We start from the raw sequence: 8,243 nt of genomic DNA, 5'->3' as shown, positions 1-8,243 counted from the left end.
TGTATCAGTACCTCATTTCTCTTTATGATTGAATAATATTCCTTGGTACAGGTAGACCATATTTGGGTGTCCATTCATCAGTTGATGGACATTTGGGTTCCCACTTTTTGACTTTATCAATAATGAATATTCATGTACAAGTTCTCATGTGAACACATATTTTCAGTTCTTTTGGGGGTATATACCTAGAAGTGGAATTGCTGGGTCACGTGGTAACTCCATTTTAACATTTTGAGGAATTATGAAACTGTTTTCCAAAGTGACTGTACATTTCATATCCCCACCAGTAATGTGTGAGGGTTCAAATTTCTCCACCTGCTAGCCTATACTTGATATTTTGCCTTTTTTTTTCTTATTATAGCCATCCTAGTCAGCATAAAGTAGTATCTTATTGTGGTTTTGATTTGCATTTCCCTAGTGATTAGTGATATTGAGAATCTTTGCATGTGCTTATGGGGTATTTGCATATCTTTAAAAAAATGTCTACTCAAATAATTTTCTGTTTTTTAATTTGTCTTTTATTATTGAACTAGTGGCCCCATGCACGAAATTCGTCCAGGTGGGGGATGTCCCTCAGCCCAGCCTGCACCGTCTCCGATCTGGAACCCCTCGGACATCCCCCTCGCAATCCGGGACGGCTGCCTCCTAATCGTTAACCTGCCTGCCTGCCTGATCTCCCCTAACCACTCTGCTTGCCGGCCTGCTATCCCCCAACTGCTCCTCACCCGCTGGCCTGCTCGCCCCAACTGCCCCCCCACTGCTGGCCTGTTCCCCCCCAACTTCCCTCCCCCCCCCAGCTTGATCACCCCCAACTGCCCTCCCCTCCAGCCTGATCACCCCTAACCACCTCTGCTTCAGCCCTGCCACCATAGCTTTGTCCGGAAGGTCTCCCAGTCTGATTAGCATATTACCCTTTTATTAGTATAGAACAGTGGTCGGCAAACTCATTAGTCAACCGAGCCAAATATCAACAGTACAACGATTGAAATTTCTTTTGAGAGCCGAAAACCGACTTCTGCACATGGGCCACGAAGTTTCAATCGCACTGTACCTGCGTCCGGACGTGGTATTTTGTGGAAGAGCCACACTCAAGGGGCCAAAGAGCCGCATGTGACTGGCGAGCCTCGGTTTGCCGACCACTGGTATAGAAGATAGAGGCCTGGTTCACCGGTGGGGGTCGGCTGGTCTGCCCTGAAGGGGGTCCCAGATCAGGGTGGGGGTCCCCTTGGGGGGTGGGGCCAGCCTGGGTGAGGGGCTGAGGGCTGTTTGCAGGCTGGCCACACCCCCATCAGGGTGCGGGTCCCTGTTGGGGGGCGTGGCCAGCGTGGGCGAGGGGCTGAGGGCCATTTGTGGGCAGTTTGCAAGTCGGCCAAGCCCCCAGCTTTGTCCGGAAGGACGTCCGGAAGGTCTCTGGAAGGTCTCCCAGTCTAATTAGCATATTACTCTTTTATTAGCATAGATCAGTGATCGGCAAACTGCGGCTCGCGAGCCACATGTGGCTCTTTGGCCCCTTGAGTGTGGCTCTTCCACAAAATATCACGTGCGGGTGCTCACGTACAGTGCGATTGAAACTTCGTGGCCCATGCGCAGAAGTCGGTTTTCAGCCTGGGCGAGTCTATTTTGAAGAAGTGGCGTTAGAAGAAGTTTAAGTTTAAAAAATTTGGCTCTCAAAAGAAATTTCAATCGTTGTACTGTTGATATTTGGCTCTGTTGACTAATGAGTTTGCCGACCACTGGCATAGATTATAAGAATTCTTTATGTATTTTGGATGCATGTCCCTCATCAGATTTTTTTTTCAATTTTTTGTATTGAGGTATTATATGTGTACATATCTTACCATTGCCCCTCCACCCCACTCACATATATGCCCTCAACCCCAGAGTTTTGCATCCATTGGTTATGCTTATATGCATGCATACAAGTCCTTTGGTTGATCTCTTATCTTCCCCACCTCTCCCTAACCTTCCCGCTGTAATTTGACAGACTGTTTGATGCTTTACTGTCTCTGTATCTATCTTTTTGTTCAAGTTTATAATGTTCTTTATTATCCATAAATGAGTGAGATCATGTGGTATTTTTCTTTCATTGACTGGCTTATTTCACTCAGCATAATGTTCTCCAATTCCATCCAGGTTGCTGCAAATGGTAAGAATTCCTTCTTTTTTATGGCAGCATAATATTCCATTGTGTAGATGTACCATAGTTTTCTGATCCAGTCATCTGCTGATGGGCACCTAGGCTGTTTCCAGATCTTAGCTACTGTAAATTGTGCTGCTATGAACATAGGGGTGCATATATCCTTTCTGATTGGTGTTTCTAGTTTCTTAGGATATATTCCTAGGAGTGGGATTACTGGGTCAAATGGGAGTTCCATTTTCAGTTTTTTGAGGAAACTCCATACTGTTCTCCGCAGTGGCTGCACCAGTTTGCATTCCCACCAGCAGTGTACGAGGGTTCCTTTTTCTCCGCATCCTCGCCAACACTTGTCGTTTGTTGATTTGTTGATGATAGCCATTCTGACAGGTGTGAGATGGTACCGCATTGTTGTTTTGATTTGCATCTCTCAGATAATTAGTGACGTTGAGCATGTTTTCATGTGTCTCTTGGCCTTCCTTCTGTCTTCTTTGGAAAAGATTCTATTTAGGTCCGTTGCCCATTTTTTTATTGGATCATTTATCTTCCTTTTATTAAGTTGTATAAGCTGCCTGTAGATGTTGGAGATTAAACCTTTATCAGTGATACCATTTGCAAATATGTTCTCCCATGCAGTGGGCTTTCTTGTTGTTTTGTTGATTGTTTCTTTTGCTGTAAAAAAGCTTTTTATTTTGATGTAGTCCCATTTAATTTTCTCTTTAGCTTCCATTGCCCTAGGGGCAGTATCAGTGAAGAAGTTCTTTTGGCATATGTCTGAGATTTTGCTTCCTGTGGATTCCTCTAGTATTTTTTTGGTTTCCCGTCTTATGTTTAAGTCCTGTATCCATTTTGAGTTTATTTTTGTGTATGATGTAAGTTAGTGGTCTACTTTCATTTTTTGCATGTATCTGTCCAGTTTTCCCAACACCATTTATTGAAGAGACTGTCTTTATTCCATTGTATGTTCATGCCTCCTTTGTCAAATATTAATTGAGCATAGTGGTTTGGGTCAATATCTGGATTCTCTATTCTGTTCCATTGATCTATATGTCTGTTCTTGTGGCAGTACCAGGCTGTTTTGAGAATAGTGGCTTTGTAATACAGCTTGAAATCTGGTATTGAGATTCCTCTTACTTTATTCTTCTTTCTCAGGATTGCTGTGGCTATTCGGGGTCTTTTTTTTATTCCAGATGAATTTTTGGAGAGTTCTTTCAAGGTCTGTGAAATATGCCGTTGGTATTTTAATGGGGAGTGCATTGAATCTATAGATTGCTTTGGGTAGTATGGACATTTTAATGATGTTGATTCTACCAATCCATGAACATGGTATGTTCTTCCATCTGTTTACGTCTTCTTCTATCTCTTTTTTCAGTGTCCTGTAGTTTTCCGTGTATAGGTCTTTTACCTCCTTAGTTAAGTTTATTCCTAAGTATCTTAATTTTTTTGGTGCGATGGTAAATGGGATTGCCTTTTTAGTCTCTCTGTCTGTAAGTTCACTATTGGTGTATAGAAAGGCCATAGATTTCTTGGCATTAATTTTGTATCCTGCTACATTGCCGAATTCATTTATTAAGTCTATGAGTTTTTTGACGGAGTCTTTCGGATTTTTTATGTACAATATCATGTCGTCTGCAAATAAAGACAGCTTTACTTGTTCTTTTCCAATTTGGATGCCTTTTATTTCTTCTTCTTGTCTAATTGCAATGGCTAATACTTCCACTACTATGTCAAACAGGAGTGGTGAGAGTGGGCATCCCTGTCTTTTTCCTGTTCTTAGGGGAAATGTTTTTAGTTTTTGTCCATTGAGTATGATGTTTGCTGTGGGTTTATCATATATAGCTTTTATTATGTTGAGGTATGAGCCTTCTATTCCAACCTTGTTGAGAGTTTTTATCAAGAAAGGGTGTTGGATTTTGTCAAATGCTTTTTCTGCATCAATTGATATGACTATGTGATTTTTATCTCTCAATTTGTTTATGTGGTGTATCACGTTTATTGATTTGCGGATATTGTACCATCCTTGCATTCCTGGGATAAATCCTACTTGGTCATGGTGTATGATCTTTCTGATGTACTGCTGGAGCTGATTTGCTAGAATTTTGTTGAGGATTATGGCATCTATGTTCATGAGGGATATTGGTGTGTAATTCTCTTTCATTGTGTTGTCTTTATCTGGTTTTGGTATTAGGGTGATGCTGGCTTCATAGAAGGAGCTTGGAAGTGTTCCTTCCTCTTGAATTTTTTGGAATAGTCTGAGGAGGATAGGTTTTAGTTCTTCCTTGAATGTTTGGTAAAACTCTCCTGTGAAGCCGTCAGGCCCCTGGCTTTTGTTTGCCGGAAGCTTTTTGATGACTGCTTCAATTTCGTCCATAGTTACTGGCCTATTGAGCTGTTTAGATTCTTCCTGGTTGATTTTTGGAAGGTTATATTTTTCTAGGAATATGTCCATTTCCTCCAGGTTGTCCAGTTTGTTGGAGTAGAGTTGTTCGTAGTATTTTGTAACAATCCTTTGTATTTCTGTGGGGTCTGTTGTTATTTCACCTCTTTCATTTCTGATTTTGTTTATTTGGGTCCTCTCTCTTTGCTTTTTGGTGAGCCTGGCTAGAGGTCCATCAATCTTGTTTACCCTTTCAAAGAACCAGCTCTTGGTTTTGTTGATCTTTTGTATTGTTTCTTTGGTCTCTATGTCATTTATCTCCGCTCTGATCTTTGTTATTTCCTTCCTTCTGGTTACACTGGGCTTTTCTTGCTGCTCTTTTTCTAGCTCTTTGAGTTGTAGGGTTAGGTAATTTATTACCATTGTTTCTTTTTTTTTTTGTAATAGGCTTGTAGAGCTATGAACTTCCCTCTCAAGAATGCTTTCGCTGTATCCCATAGATTTTGGATTGTTGTGTTTTCATTGTCATTTGTTGCCATGATGTTTTTTATTTCTTCCTTGATGTCTCTGGTGACCCAGTCCTTGTTTAATAGCATGCTGTTTAGTCTCCATGTGTTTGATTTCTTTGGATTGTATTTATTGTAGTTGATTTCCAGTTTTATGCCACTGTGATCTGAGAAGATGCTTGATATAATTTCCATCTTCTTGAATTTGAAGAGACTTTCCCTGTGACCCAGCATATGGTCTACCCATGTGCACTTGAGAAGAATGTATATGCTGTGGCTTTGGGGTGAAATGTTCTGAAGATGTCAATTAATTCCATCTGGTCTAGTGAGTCATTTAGGATTGATGTTTCTTTGCTGATTTTTTGTTTAGAGGATTTGTCCAATGGTGATAGTGGGGTATTAAAGTCTCCTACTATGATTGTATTGCTATTAATCTCTCCCTTGATATCCTCCAGGAGTTTTTTTATGTATTTGGGTGCTCCTATATTGGGTGCGTATATGTTTACCAGAATTATTTCTTCTTGTTGGATTTCTCCCTTTAGAATTATGAAGTGGCCTTCCTTATCTCTTGTTATGGCATTTACTTTGAGGTCTATTTTGTCAGATATAAGTATTGCCACCCCAGCTTTTTTTTCATTTCCATTTGCCTGAAAGATATTTTTCCATCCCTTCACTTTCAATCTGTGTGAGTCTCTTGTTCTGAGGTGGGTCTCTTGTAGACAGCATATACATGAGTCATGTTTTTTTATCCATTCAGCCACTCGATGTCTTTTGATTGGAGCATTTAGTCCGTTTACATTTAAAGTTATTACTGAAAGGTATTTGTTTGTAGTCATATCTATTTTTGTGTCTATATTCCTTCTTGCCTGTTTATTTCTTCTTTTTACAGTATTCCCTTTAGCATTTCTTGCATTGCTGGTTTGGTGGTGATAAACTCCCTGAGCCTTTTTTTGTCTGCGAAGGTCCTGATTTCCCCTTCAATTTTGATTGATAGTTTTGCTGGATAGAGTATTCTTGGATTCAGTCCTTTGCTTTGCAACACTTTGTATACCTCCTTCTATTCACTTCTAGCTTGTTGTGTTTCTGTTGAGTAACCATTTGACAATCTGATGGGTGTTCCTTTGTAGGTAACTCTCTGTCTCTCTCTTGCCGCCTTTAAGATTCTCTCTTTATCATTTATATTTGCCATTGAAATTATGAATTATCTTGGTGTGGGTCTTTTGGGGTTGATCCTGCTTGGGACTCTCTGTACTTGCGTAACTTTTATCTTTCCCATATTCAGGAAGTTTTCTGTCATTATTTCTTCAAATAGATTTTCTAATCCCTGCTGCTCTTCTTGTCCTTCTGGCAGCCCCATTATACGCATGTTACTTCGTTTCATGTTATCCCGAAGCTCCCTTAGGCTTTCCTCCTGCTTTTTAATTTTTTCTCCAATTGCTGTTCAGATTGAGCTTGTTTCTGTACCTGATCTTCTAACTCACTAATTCGATCCTCTGCTTCTTGTAGTCTACTGTTGAAACTTTCCATGGTGTTTTTGATTGTAGCTATATCACTTTTCATTTCTTCCTGATTCTTGCATAAGTTGTTGATTTTCTCATCCATCCGATGTATAAATTCCACGACCATTACTCTGAACTCCTTTTCGGTCATGTTGCAAGCTTCAGTTTCACTAATTTCCTTTCTTGGCGACTCCACATTTTCTTTCCTCTGTGAGTTATTTCGTTTCCCCATTCTGGCTATCACCAGAAAGCTCAAGCTTCCATTTGCGTGGACCTGGGCCGTGTGCTATGGGGACTTCGCTCCACCGAGTTTCACTGAAGTGCTCTGACACTAGGACGTGTGGCTGCCTTTGGTTGGTGGGAACCAGACTTGCCCAGGGTCAGTGTCCCCAGTGTTTCGTGTGGTCTCGTGTGCACACTTAGAATCAGGGGCCCTGTCTGCACCACACTGTTGGTATGTGCTGAAAATGAGATTCTTAGCATGTGCCAGGAGTCAGAGTTTCCCTGTGTCTGCACCACCAATTGAGTGTCAGAGTCTCTGTTGCCTTATGCGGTTTCTCGTTGAGAATCAGGGTCTCTGTGTGTGCATGCACCAACAATTGGGGTCACTGGCTCTTAGTGTGAATGCGCTGTGAGTTAGGGATCCCAGGCAGCTGTGTCCAGCTTGCCAAATTCCCTGAAGTGGAGCTGCGTCCTGTGTGTGCTCTCTCTGCTGAGCCAATCCGGCTAGGGCTTCTCAAACTCTCAAATTCCTGAAGGTGAGTTGCCTCCGTGCACTCTCCCAGATTCCCCGAAGGGGGGCAGAGTCCGTCCTGCGCGCCAAATTCCCCGAAGGGATGCCCCTCTGTGCGCACTCTAAGATTCCCTGAAGGGGAGCTGTGACCCGCAAGCCAAATTCCCCCAAATTCCCCAAAGGGGAGCCCTGTGTGCGCACTGTCAGATTTCCCCAAAGGGGAGCTGCTTCTGTCCCGCACGCCAAATTCCCTAAGTGGGAGCGCGTCCCTGTGCAAAGCTCTGCAGCTTGGGCGAGGGGCGGGTATATCAGTTACTATGGCGCTATCCGCGCGCCTGCGGGGAGGGGGATAGGCTCTTTGACTCACGGAAATATGCCAGGAAGTCTGGATTCTTGTTTGTTGGTCTGAAGCTGTGATAGCAGTTCTCTGTCCCCAGTGGCTACAGGGTCCTGGTTTGTGTCAGAAGCCAGGATCCGAGACTCAGGCAGCTCTGTTTCTCAAGATGGCGTGGTCTCTGAGTCCGCACCAGCCGCCGAGAAGTGTCCGCCTTGTGCGCGGGGTTCCGCAGTCTAGGACTGCCCAGTTAGGCAGCCCCTTGGAAGACCTGCAGAATCTAACTGACCCTAGCTCATACACACACACACCACACACGTCTACGCTCTCCTCTATGGGTTCCTCACTCACACACTCTCTCTCCCTACCTTCCTGCCGGTCGCCATCTTTCCTCTCTCTCCCTCATCAGATTTTTTATTTTCAAATATTTTTCCCAATTTGTGGGTTGTTTTCACTTTCTTTTTTGTGTTGTTATTGATCCTCTCCTGAGAATATTTTTCCATTGAGTTTTAGAGAGAATGGAGGCAGGAAGGGAAGAGAGAGAGAGAAACATCAATGTGAGAGACACATTGATTGGTTGCCTCCTGCACAGGCTCCGACCAGGCCGGGGATTGAACCTGCAACCCAGGTATATGCCCTTCACCTGGAATCTAACCAGCA

This window comes from Eptesicus fuscus, chromosome 15, assembly GCF_027574615.1.
Source record: "Eptesicus fuscus isolate TK198812 chromosome 15, DD_ASM_mEF_20220401, whole genome shotgun sequence".
In the NCBI taxonomy this organism is placed as follows: Eukaryota; Metazoa; Chordata; class Mammalia; order Chiroptera; family Vespertilionidae; genus Eptesicus; species Eptesicus fuscus.
This window is presented reverse-complemented; position numbering follows the sequence as displayed.